The sequence below is a fragment of the Pongo abelii genome, chromosome 1 (assembly GCF_028885655.2).
Source record: "Pongo abelii isolate AG06213 chromosome 1, NHGRI_mPonAbe1-v2.0_pri, whole genome shotgun sequence".
NCBI classification, from domain to species: Eukaryota; Metazoa; Chordata; class Mammalia; order Primates; family Hominidae; genus Pongo; species Pongo abelii.
This window is the reverse complement of record NC_071985.2, coordinates 85,679,767-85,692,636: the sequence shown is the minus strand read 5'-3', so window position 1 is coordinate 85,692,636 and position 12,870 is coordinate 85,679,767. Positions and strand designations below refer to the sequence as shown.

At 38.8% G+C, this 12,870-nt stretch overlaps 1 long non-coding RNA gene and 1 pseudogene across 1 annotated transcript in view; one reads left to right on the top strand and one right to left on the bottom strand.

Annotated features, from left to right (window-relative positions):
* LOC134761964 (uncharacterized) overlaps nucleotides 1–12,870 on the top strand; it is a 66,422-nt gene that overhangs the window by 49,470 nt on the left and 4,082 nt on the right. The window lies entirely within an intron of this gene.
* On the bottom strand, nucleotides 12,433–12,504 carry LOC112131273 (U7 small nuclear RNA; annotated as a pseudogene).

Here is a 12,870-nt window from a genome sequence, read left to right as displayed (position 1 = left end):
AAATGACAAATTTTTGGTTAACTCCCTTCACAAAGGGATCAACTACCAGGTAAACTTAATTTCTTAATTTAAAAAAATTTTTGGTAGAGATGGGGTCTCACTATGTTGACCATACTGATATCAAACTCCTGGTTTCAAGTGATGCTCCCACTGTGGCTTCTCAAAGTCTTAGGATTATAGGCATGAGCCACTGAGACTGGCCTACTTAATTTTTTTGTATATGAAAACATGTTTTTTCTAAAAGTGGAAAACCAAACTATAAGCAGTTTGATTTCTGAATACATCAACCACCCTAAAAAAAGAACCAGAATTTTTTGTAAGCTTAGTATTAAGAAATGATGGTGTTTATTAGCACGAATAATAAATTTCACAAAGTAGTGATCAAAAGCTAAATCTAAAGAACAGACTGTTATTTGAATTAGCTTTAACAGAAAAGTAGGGTTTGGACATGGCATAAGAATAAAAATTAGGGCAAATGTGGAGAGTTTAACTGGTGATGTATAAAATGCACTAAAAGAAGAAATGATAGGAAATAAGGAAGACTGGCTAGGGAGTCACTTTAATTCTCCCAGACCTGATGGAGTCCAACAGGAGGAGCCTGTAATAAGGTGATGGGATGAGATAGAGAGAAGTCAGATATGAAAGGTGGTGGAGGTAAAATTGACAAGAATCAAAATCTAAATGGATTTAGAAGTTAAGAGAAAGGAAAATATTAAAGATGATTAAAAATTTTAAGATTAAAAAAGGAAATCATATAATATATTGTTTGGGCTCAGGAAAGTGTTACAGCCAAACAGCTTCTTCTTGCTTGCTGCACAGTAAAGCCAGTACACTGGGACAGCAGTCTTACCACAGAGAAAGTGTTTAATTATCTCAAAGCAGTTGAGCAGAAGGAAGAGAAATATTTCACAAATCCATCTCCCCAGGAACTCAGAGTCTAGGGTTTTTAAGAATAATTTGGTGGACAAGGGGCTAGGGAATGGGTGCTGCTGATTGGTTGGAGATTAAATCATAAGGATATCAAAAGTGTCTTCACGTGCTGAGTCAGTTTCTGAGTGGGGGTCACAGTTTGAGTAGAGTCAGTTCTTTGGTGTGGGTCACAGGTACAAGTGGCATCATTTGGTCTGCAAGAATGCAAAAGTCATAAAAATACCTCAAATGTCAGTCTTAGGTTTTGGAATAATGATGCCATCTATAGGAACAACTGGGGAAATTACAAATCTTTTGACCTCCAGCTACATGACTTCTGAGCAGTGAGCAATAACACAAAAGCAAGTTAGGGAACAATGTTTGGTTATCACTTAACTATGCCTACATCTTAAAATAATTCATGCCCCTTTCATAATTCTAAACTTGTGGCCTTTCCTTAGCTTTATAAAGGCAGTCTGGTCCCCAAACAAGGAGGTTAGTTTCAGGAAGGGACTATTATCATCCTTGCTTTAAGGTTAAACTATAAACTCAATTGCTCCCGTAGTTAGCTTGGCCTATGCCCAGGAATGAGCAGAGATAGTTAGCTTGTGATACTAGAAACAAGATGGAGTCAGCTATGTTAAATTTTCCTCACTGTTATAATTTTGCAAAGGCAATTTCAAAAGTCCTCAGCGTTCATCTAGTACAATCTAGTATTACCAAGAGGAAATTTGAATTCCAGAGAGTTTAGGTGATTGATGCAGGGTCACACAGCCATTAGTGACAGAGTTGGACTATAACTTTTGACTTTCAATGTTCATATAACTTATCAAATATTTGAGAAGTTATCAAGAGAGATAATTAAGCTAAGGGAAATCACATTTAATAACAAAAAATAAAGATGAAGATAACAACAACAATAATAAAGGATTTCATTTAGTGTGTGTTTACCACAAACGAAGCAGTATACCAACTCTATATACATATGTTTATCTCTATAACTATCCTATGATGTAGGCACTATTGTCATCCTGGGTAAGAAAACTGATTCTTACCAAGTGTGTTAGTTTTTGTCTCACATTGTTATAAAGAAATGCTCGAGTCTCGCTAATTTATGAAAAAAAGAGGCTTAACTGGCTCACGGTTCAGCAGGCTGTACAGGATGCATGCCTGGGGAGGCCATAGGAAACTTTCAGTCATGGCAGAAGGTAAGGGTGAAGAAGGCTCCCCTTACATGGCCGGAGCAGGAGGAAAAGGTGGGGGGCAGATGTACCACACACTTTTAAACGACCAGATCTTTCGAGAACTCACCCATTATCCTGACCAAGGGAGATGGTGTTAAACCATTCCTGAGAACTCTGCCCCCGTGATCCAATTACCTCCGACCAGGCCTCACCTCCAACACTGGGGATTACAATTTGGCATGAAATTTGGTTGGACACAGACCTAAACCGTATCACCAAGGTTATATCACTTTCCCAAAATTACAGACCCGACAAAAGGCAGGTCTTGGTTCAAACCTAGACAATTGAGACTACAGAGTGTGCATTTTTACCCACTTTGTGTCTTACTGACTCTGAAGGACCACTGGGACATTCCAGTAGAGATATCCAACAAGTCGTTATACAGTTGATATCATCTTTTGGATGGAGGTCAAGGCTGAAGACACAGATAAAGGCCAATGTTGAAGCTATAGAAACACATGAGACTACAAAAGTAAAGAATGTAAGAAAAAAACGAGAAGGAAAAGAAAAGGATCTGGCAGCATATTCTTCAAATGGGATTGCCTCATAGAGCATGAGGACAGAGAATCCGAGGAAGAATAGTTACAAAGATGGGGGGAAAAGAAACAAATACAGTAAGGGAGACCTTCAATTTCTACTTGCCCGTTTGTTGCTATCGTTGCTGTTGTTGTTTTAATTTTTCTTACTTTTTGAACACCTCTAAGCAGATGTGAGAGTAAAGGTAAACAGAGAATCTTGGCCTGGTACAGAAATATTTTCAGTTTGAGATGGCTTGTTTATCCAGAGGTTGCATCTCTGCCATTTCTCATTGAGATCAATTCTCAGATCTCAATTTTTGACCTGATCTTTAGATTCCAATTTCCCCCTAACCTTTGGGGTCAGCTTTACCTGATCTTGTATTGTCTCTTCAGCTACAATCCATGAGACCCTTCAGCTCAGAATGATCTATTCAGTCCTGATCTTTGATGTCACCTGTCAAAGTTTGTTTAATTTTAAGAAACAGCAACCATCTGAAGCTAGCTTAAGTAAAGGTAATGTCCTTTTATTAAGGAATGTCCCATTACCCAAGGCCAGGAAAAGTAACCAGACCACAAAAAGGGCTGGGTACAGAAAAATGACACAAAGTCAGTCTCTCTCTCATCACATGGTAAACCACCCCTTATTGATTTTGTGAACCTGCTTTATACTTTTTTTCTCTATTGACCAGTTTTCATTGCTTGGACATCAAACTTGCTGTCCACAAATAGCCATTTATGTACCCTAGTTTTAATGTCCTTGTAACTTCAGGAACGGCCATGAACAAATACATTTTTTTGTGTCTCTAATTTCAAACTCTCACGTGAGAAAATCTGATGGTCTCAACTTGGTTTAACTATTCACTCCAATCTTCAGCTGTGACCAGTAAGCAGTTTTTATTTAGTTTTTTTTTTTATTTGAAGTACGGTCTCCCTGTGTCGTCCAGGCTGTAGCACAGTGGCACAAACATGGCTCACTGCAGCCTTGAGCTCCTGAGTTCAAGCTATTCTCCCACCTCAGCCTCCCGAGTAGCTGAGACCACAGGTGCTCACCATCATGCCCAGCTAATTTTTTAAATTTGTCGAGAAAAGGTCTCACCATGTTGCCCAGGCTGGTCTCGGATTCCTGGGCTCAAGCAATCCTCCCACCTTCATCTCCCAAAGTGCTGGAATTACAGGCATGAGCCACCATGCCAGGCCAGCCAGTTTTAAAATTTAAAAAAAAGTGGCCACCAAGGCCCATACTTTGTATAGGGCTGATAAGAAATTTCCAGAGAAAAGGGTTTGACCATGGCCCCTAGATAACTAATATCTTCTTCTATCCCTCTGATTTACTGAACTTAAAGCCTAGTTATTGCTTACAACTTAGGGTTGAAAAGAAAAAAGATGAGGGTATGATGGAATAATCAAAGAAATCCTCATAGAGGAGAAAAGACATAAGCCGGGTGTTTAGGCTAAGTGAAATTTGTAGAGACAAACATAGGTAAAAGAGAAAAATAACTCAAGGAAAGGCATAAGATGAGAATGTGTATAACATTTGTAAGGGGTTCAGGAGTGACCAAGCTAATGAAAGAAGAGGGATTTTTCAAAAGGTCAACTTTTTCGTCTATTGGCAACCTCCCTCTCTCTGCTGGATCTTTGACATCAGCGTTTAACATGTTCAAATCTCTCTTGTTTAATAACAATAAGAAATAATAAAGCACAAACAGAACCTGGATCAACTTTCTGCACCAAACCCTAAATTTGATAGCTACAAATAATCTCTTACTTCTGTCATAGCCCAACATCTCAAAATCATTTTCTATATTCAATAGCACCATCTTCTCCAATTTATTTGTGTTTTTGTTTTTCAAACCATTCTACTCTGACTCCTGTCTTCACCATGCCATGAAAAGTGCTCTCATTATACTCACTATTAATTTCTGTCACTAAATCTAATGGAAATTTTTCAGCCTCTGTCTTATTTGACCTATCAGCAACATTTAACTGTGTTGACCAATTATCTTTCTCAAAACTCTTTCTTTCCATGTCTCATCAAACAGTCCACTCTCTGAGAATTATTCTTCCTTTTTGGCCTTTCTCCAGTGAACTTTAACATCTTGGTTTCCCAAGTCTCAGTAATCATTTCCTCTTCTCACTGAGTACACTCTCAGCAGTCTCATCTGCATGGTTATCACTTACTCACTGATGATCCGAACTCCAGCCTGGACCACTCCTTTCAGCTCACTACTTATACATTCAACCTCCTCTCGACATCTCCCTTTACATATCTTAGTGTCAGTGATGTGCTGAAGCCAGCTTACGTCGGCACCTGGGAGCCCACTGCCCGAATCTCCTCACAGCTTCATGTTCAGCACCATCAAACTGGTAGGTTGAAATCTGCCATGATGAGAATATTTACATCATGGAAACTGACAAATGCTACCCATTGAGCTTTTTATTTTGTTCTTATTGGAGAGCCTGTTGTTAACAATTTACAAAACAACACTGCTAAGTTTCCAGAAATTTAATACTTCCAAACTGAATTTAAACCGTTCCTTTTTCACTCAACTTGGTTTTCTTGCAATGAATCCTAACTTTGTGAATATTGCCACCAAATGTCCAGTTCATAGTTGAGCTTACAACCTCCTTCTTACTCCTATCACCAATGCCTTTTCAGTTTCACCACATAAATATTTCTCAATTTAAAAAATTGATATCTGTCTATATTGCTATTATCAGTCTAATAAATTCAACGAAACTAATAGACTAGTAAATAGTTTTCCTATATCCAAACTCTCAGCCCTCCAGGACTTGTCTACATGATAGCCAGTGTTTTTAAAAACACAGTTCTGATCATGTCACTCTCTTTCATGTTTTTTCATTGTTTTTAAATAAAGATCAAACTCCTTACCATGGCCTTGAGTCCTTATTTGGCTCACCCTTGCCTTCCTTTCCCAATCTTACATTCCTCTGCCCTTCCCTCCACACTCTAGCAACACTCACCCTCTTTCACTTCATTAAATTAACTGCTTCTGCCATCTCATGGCCCATGCACATGCTATTTCTTCTACCTAGAAGAGGCTTTTGTCCCTTTCTTGTTGTCTAATTAACTTCTATTTATCCTTCAAACCTCAGCTCAACATTCCTTCTCTAAGGCAGGTCTTGATTCACCCCTCAGATTAGGTCTGACATTTAAGTTACATATTCACAGAGCAACACATATCCCCATCTCCCTACTTTCCACAATTGTATTTTTTTTTTTAAATCATAGAATTATTTGTTTAATGTCTGTTTCTTCCACCATGTATCCTTAAGGACAGATACTGGGTCTATCTTGTTCAACATTGTATTGTCAGTAGCAAGCACAGTGACTTACACACATAGTAGATGCTCAATAAATATTCAGTGAATACATACACTTTCAATATATGAAGACTCTTTTTGCTCTTCTGCTCACTTACAGAGAATAATCCAATGAGTTTCCCCAAGCCAGATTTTGAGATAAGCATAAGCCACAGGGATGGTTTCAGTGCAGCTGTTTCCTACATCTAAAATACAGACAGGATAGTACTGGAGATAGAGGCACTGTAACTGCCTATGGACCCAGAAGAACATAATGGAGTTGATTATTCAGTTAGCAGTATATTTGACAACCTATGTGCCAGAAATACCATTAAACTCCTGGGCCAAAAACATGGTCACATTACATAACAGAAGTGAATAATAATCCCACACTACATGAATCACATCCAAATAAGTGGAAATGCACCTATTTCTTCCTTCCACAAGACTCCCTAGAAAGAACTAACTCAAAATGGAGTGTCATGGGGCAATTCTAGAAAAAATATTCCATCTTCCAATCTAGATATGTATTCTGTATAACCATACCTGTAGGAGCTTCCTGTCAATATAAAACCAAGAGAGGTTCTGGAAGGATTTGACAAGTCTGAGCTGTCTGAGTACTTTTGTGCTGAAAAAGGGACAGCACCCATCCTGAATGTTGATATTTCGCTTCAGAATTAGCTAGAATCAGATCTATCACATCATTGTCAATAATTCTGGATGTATAACGAAATGATACTAATACTGATAACAACTGTTCTAAAAACTTCTATTTCTCACGCTTCACAGACAAGGACCATCTAAGTGATTTTACACATAGCTGCAGACTGGGTGAGGTGGCTCATGCCTGTAATCCCAGCACTTTGGGAGGCCAAGCTGGGCAGATTACTTGAGGCCAGGAGTTCAAGACCAGCCTGGCCAACATGGCTAAAACCCGTCTCTACTAAAAATACAAAAATTAGCCGGGCATAGTGGTACACGCCTGTAGTCCCAGGTACTTGGGAGGCTGAGGTACCAGAATCGCTTGAACCCGGGAGGCAGAGGTTGCAGTGAGCTGAGATCACGCCACTGCACTCTAGCTTGGACAACAGAGAGAAACTCTGTCTACAAAAAAAAAAAAAAAAAAAGTGATTTTACATAAAGCTACACATTTCATGTGCACAACAGTTCTAGTGGCATTTTCTACTATTACCCCACTTTACGGATGAGTAAACATGCATAAAGAGGTTAAGTTATTGGCTCAAGATAACTCAGTTTTCCCAAAGTTGCACAAATCCAGATGGAATCAGAATTTGAATCCAGGCATGCTTAGTTATGAAGCGCACATTATCAGTACACCATAAGATTTTATCTCTGCTTATCAGAGTTTGAGTTTGGAATAAATGATCTAAGATCAAACAGAGGTTTGTTTGATCAGCCTACACAATTACTTACGTGAGGAAGAAAGTAGCAATCTTCTAGTTCTACAACTTTTGTGTTACAAGCTGGCATAAAAGGATCTGCATAGCTTGTTTGATTGAATGCTATCATTCCCAGGATCGTTCCTTTCTCTTTCCCTGTGCTCCATTCTTCACCACTCTGGTGTTAGAGTCTGCTATTACAGTGGATGAAAATCAAATGCTTAGACACACAGAAAAATATGGATATGCTATCCACATGACGCTAAGATTAAAATGGCAAGAAATGGAGAAAATGATACTGCGGGCAGCCAGGAGCTCCTCTCCTGACACCTCATGGCAGTGAAAGGCAAGTGTACACAGTCCTTTGAAGCCTCTTTCTTTCCTTAGTTGAATCATTTCAGGAGTGAACTGCATACATTGTTAAAATATCCAGTGAGGGGTGGAAAGAATGGCACAGTCTTATGGGAGCTTGAAAGGTCTCTGTTCTTCTCGTGCATTTTAAAGTCAGGCTGGCTGTCTTTGGTGTAGTCTCTTTGGCAGGCCAAAATGTTTACGTGTTTTGAAGAAAATGATGCGTGTTCTTCTTTGTAGTTTTGCTAAGCATTTAAAAGCATAAAAAAGGGTCTTTTAAAAATGTAACTGCAATTGAAATGCCTGGAGAACAGAAGCAGCAGAAATGGCTAGTGTAGGCACACTCCAGAGCTTTGAGCATGATGCTTAGACTGAAGGAGGATCAGAAGAACTCACTGGAGTTAACAAAAGCATTATTTATAGAAGCAGCAAAGTGTAAGAAGCTGATAGCCACGCTAGTAGTTAGACACAATATTTGCTGACTATTTTTCAAATATGTTTTTGATAATAGCTAATGAATCTGGCTAAGATGGACATTACTTATGGTTCTGAGTTCATTAAAAATACACACATCTGTGTGCATATATGCTTCATCAAACGTACATGTGGACTAAATGCATCAGAAGTCCTGATAAATACTCTCAGAATCACCTCTATAAGACAATCATTCCCACATTTTCAAGACTAAGGCCGTGGTGCTTTTCAAATAAGTTTTATTAAGAAATACAGTAAAGAAGCAGGTTTCTCTTCTTCTGATTTGATGACATGAACATGCAGGCCCACTCTAGAGTTTTAAGGGAAAGCCCAGTGAATTTTAAGACCTAGACCTCCAGGTTACAACTATCTCTAGAATTTTACATTTTTTTCTTTTCATGTGTTTGTGGTTTCATAGGCAAAATATCCTGCCCCTCATGTCTCATTCACCTGCTCCCAGGAAGAGATAATGCCCTTCCTGTTCACTTTATGTGTTGGTTATGAGGAAGATGGAAGCAGATAGCATCGCTCTCTCCTTTCCGCATTTTCTCTGTCTACCTCCCTTCTCTGCCTTGGGCTTTGTCAGTTCCTTTCTCTCTACACTGCATCTCTTTCAGTTCCAAAAATAGATCATTCAATTTAGGAAGAACAATTAACTGGAAAGAAAAAAAAACTCAAGTATGGGGAGGAATTTCAGCTTCTCTATCAGGCATGAAGTAATTGGCAACACCACAGCAGCATCCTTACTGGGGATCCTGTTTCATTATTAAATGTGAGCTTCAGGAAAATCAAGGACTCAGAAAAATTGGACTCACTTCTACAGGTCCCCAACACCTCCCTTGTCAGCTCCAAACATGACCCAGAACAATGACACAAAGAAGACTTTACTGCTGGGATTTCATCAATGTTTGTATTAGATTTGCTCCATGCAGCACTCTTGGATAGTTCGCATGATTTCTAACCCAGTAAATATTTATCTTCTCAATACATTGACCTGTCCCTTGAAATCTTATATGTCTAGAGCATTCTAATGGTGCCCAGGGATATTTCACATAACGTTGTAGTCAACTTAGGGCAATGTTTCTCTAAGTGTGATCTTTAGAAACAGCTAAATTAGAATCACTAGGGTCTTTGTTAAAAAGACAGATTCCCAGCCTACTTCTCAAACAGAATATTCAGGTGATTTTAATGGATTTGAGAATATGCTAACTTAAGGATTCTTCATAAAGCATGGCCTAGTTTAGAAAGTTAAAAACCTTTTAAAGCAGTAGTTCTCAACGGAGGGGATTTTGTCTTCTAGACCAAGGTCTATAGATATTTTTAATTGTCAAAGGCAGAAGGGGTGTGCTGGTCCTACTGGTATTTAGTGGGTAGAGTCCAGCAACAGTGCAAAATGTTTTACAAGGTATAGGAGAACTTCCCACAACAAAAAATTATTCAACCCAAAATGCCAATGGCGCTGACTTTGAGAAACCCTGCTATGGAGGGATGGTCATTTCTGATCCCAATCTGGAATTCCTAGTCACTAGACAGATAAAAATTCTTAGAGCCACCTCTGAATTAAACTGATAATGAAGCTAAAACAAGGAGTAAGTTATTTAGGTATAAAAATAAAGTCAACTGAAAAACCATAGTCTAGTTTTCCAACGACTCCCTTTGAAAACCATACTAATATTATTGGAAGGCGACTGAGAGAAAGGGATGTAAAAAATAACAGAACTGGAAAGAAGAAAATAGCAAATAAGACAAGTCAACGTATTACAGAAAATGAAATATGCTTGAATCAATGCTATCTCATCTAGGATTCAAGTTTATCTATTCTGTTGAGAGTGTTTAGTTGGTGAGGAATGGTCAACACAGGCCAACAAAAGGCAAGTTGACTTTTAGTGCTGCAACCAGCAAAGGCTGAGGAATGGGAAATACTAGTTACTTCTGAAGGCAGGCTTGGAAGGTGAAGGAGAAGTATTGTGTAAAATTTCATAGAAGGAAAAGTCTAACCTGTAGATGTCTGCTATTTAATATGGTTACCACTAGCCACATGTAGCTACTTAAATTATTAATTTAAATTAAATTAAATTTTAGCTGGATGTGGTGGCTCAAGCCTGTAAGAAGCAGAAGTTGGCAACAGAGTGAGACCCCATCTCAAAAAACTAAAAATAAAAAGAAAAGAAATTACAAAAAACAGATACAGACTTCAAGAATTCCAGAGATTAGAATTATCAGAACCAAAATATTATACACACACACACACACAAGTGCACACACACTTGAAGATATATATGTATATTTACACACACACATATATATATATATACACCCACATACCACATAATGATGTTTTGGTCAACAAAAACAGGTCGCATAAGCTGGGTGCAGGGGCCCACACCTATAATCCCAGCACTTTGGGAGGCTGAGGCGGGTAGATAGCTTGAGCCCAGGAGTTCGAGACCAGCCTGGCCAATATGGTGAAACCCCGTCTCTACTAAAAACACAAAAATTAGCTGGGTGTGGTGGTGCGTACCTGTAATCTCAGCTACTCGGGAGACTGAGGCAGGAGAATCACTTGAACCCGGGAGGCGGAGGTCATGGTGAGCTGAGATCTCACCACTGCCCTCCAGCCTGGGCAACAGAGCGAGACTCCATCTCAAAAAAAATAAAAAACAAAAACAGATCACATGCATGATGGTAGTCCTATAAGATTATAACAGCTGAAAAATATCTGTAGCCTAGTGACATCATAGCCATCATAACATAGCAGCACAATGCAGTACCCATGTCTTTGTGGTGATGGCATAAGCAAACCTGCTGCCAGTCCTATAGAAATATAGCACATACAATTACATACAGTTCATAATACTCGATAATGATAATAAACAACTATGCTAATGGTTTATGTGTTTACTATAATATACTTTTTAATCATTATTTTAGAGTATACTCCTGCTAATTATTTTTTTAAAAAATTAACCGATAAGGCTGGGTGCAGTGACTCACACCTGTAATCCCAGCACTTTGGGAGGCCGAGGCAGGCGGATCACAAGGTCAGGAGTTCGAGACCAGCCTGGCCAACATAGTGAAACCCCCGTCTCTACTAAAAATACAAAAAATTAGTGGGGCATGGTGGTGTGCACCTGTAATCCCAGCTACTCAGGAGGCTGAGGCAGGAGAATCACTTGAACCCGGGAGGCAGAGGTTGCAGTGAGCCAAGATCGGGCCACTGCACTCTAGCCCTGGCGACAGTGCAAGACTCCACCTTAAAAAAAAAAAAATTAACTATTAAACAGCTTCAGGCAAGTCTTTCAGGAGGTGTTCCAGAAGAAAGCATTGCTATTATAGGAGATGATAGCCCCATGTGTATTATTGTCCCTGAAGACCTTCCAGTGGGACAAGACATGGAGATAGAACCGGTGATTCTGATCCTGTGTAGGCCCAGGGTAATGTGTGTGTTCATGTCTTAGCTCTTAACAAAAAGTTTAAAAATAAAAAAATTAAAAATAGAAAAAAGTATATAGAATAAGGATATATAGGAAGAAAATACTTTTGTACAACAGTACAATGTGTTTGTGTTTAAGCTAAGTGTTATTACAAAAGAGTCAAAAAGCTAAAGAAAATTTAAAAGTGTATAAAGTTGAAAGTTACAGTAAGCTATGGTTAATTTATTATTGAATAAAGAGAATTTTTTTTTTTTGAGACAGAATCTAACTCTGTCACCCAGGCTGGAGTGCAGTGGTGTGATGTTGGCTCACTGCATCCTCTGCCTCCTGGGTTCAAGTGATTCTCCAGCCTCAGCCTCCCGAATAGCTGGGACTACAGGCACATGCAACCACACCTGACTAACTTTTATATTTTTGGTAGAGACAGGGTTTCACTATGTTGGCCAGGCTGGTCTTGAACTCCTGAGCTCAAGTGGTCTGCCTGCCTTGGCCTCCCAAAGTGCTGGAATTACAGACATGAGCCATCATGTCCAGCCTTTTTTAAACATTTTCTTCTAATAGAGACAGGGTCTTACTATGTTTGTTGCCCAGGCTGATCTCAAACTCCTGGGCTCAAACTATCCCCCTGCCTCAGGCTCCCAAAGTGCTGGGGTTACAGGCATCAGTCACTGTGCAAGGCAATTTATTTTATTATGCTCCATAATTTATATTTATAATACAACAGTATTTTAAATGTACTAAATACTACAAAATAATTTATTTTTATTTTCTTTTATTTTTTAGGGGCTTTCCAGAAAAAAAAAAAAAAAACCTGAAGGCCTGATAAACAAATTCTAAAAGAGCTGTAACACTATAAAATAATTTTTAAGACAGTAAATTATTTCCAATCTAGAATTCTATACTCAACCAAACTGTCAATCAAGTATGAGGGTAATAATCGAGAATAAATATATAGATATATAAGATAGCCAAAAATTTCCTTCCCATGTACTCTATTAATATTAGGGACTAAGCTAAGAAACAGGAAAATTTGGGATCCAGGAAACTGGGGATCCTATCCAAGGGAGGCAAAGATAGTGTCCAGGATATGGTAGGGAGGAGTTTCAGGATGTCAGCTTGAAGCCACAGTACAGATTGGAGCAGAAGTATGGAGAGTTCAAAGAAAGATATTTTCAATAAGCAATTAGAACTAATGGATTACGTGATGCATTTGATCCTG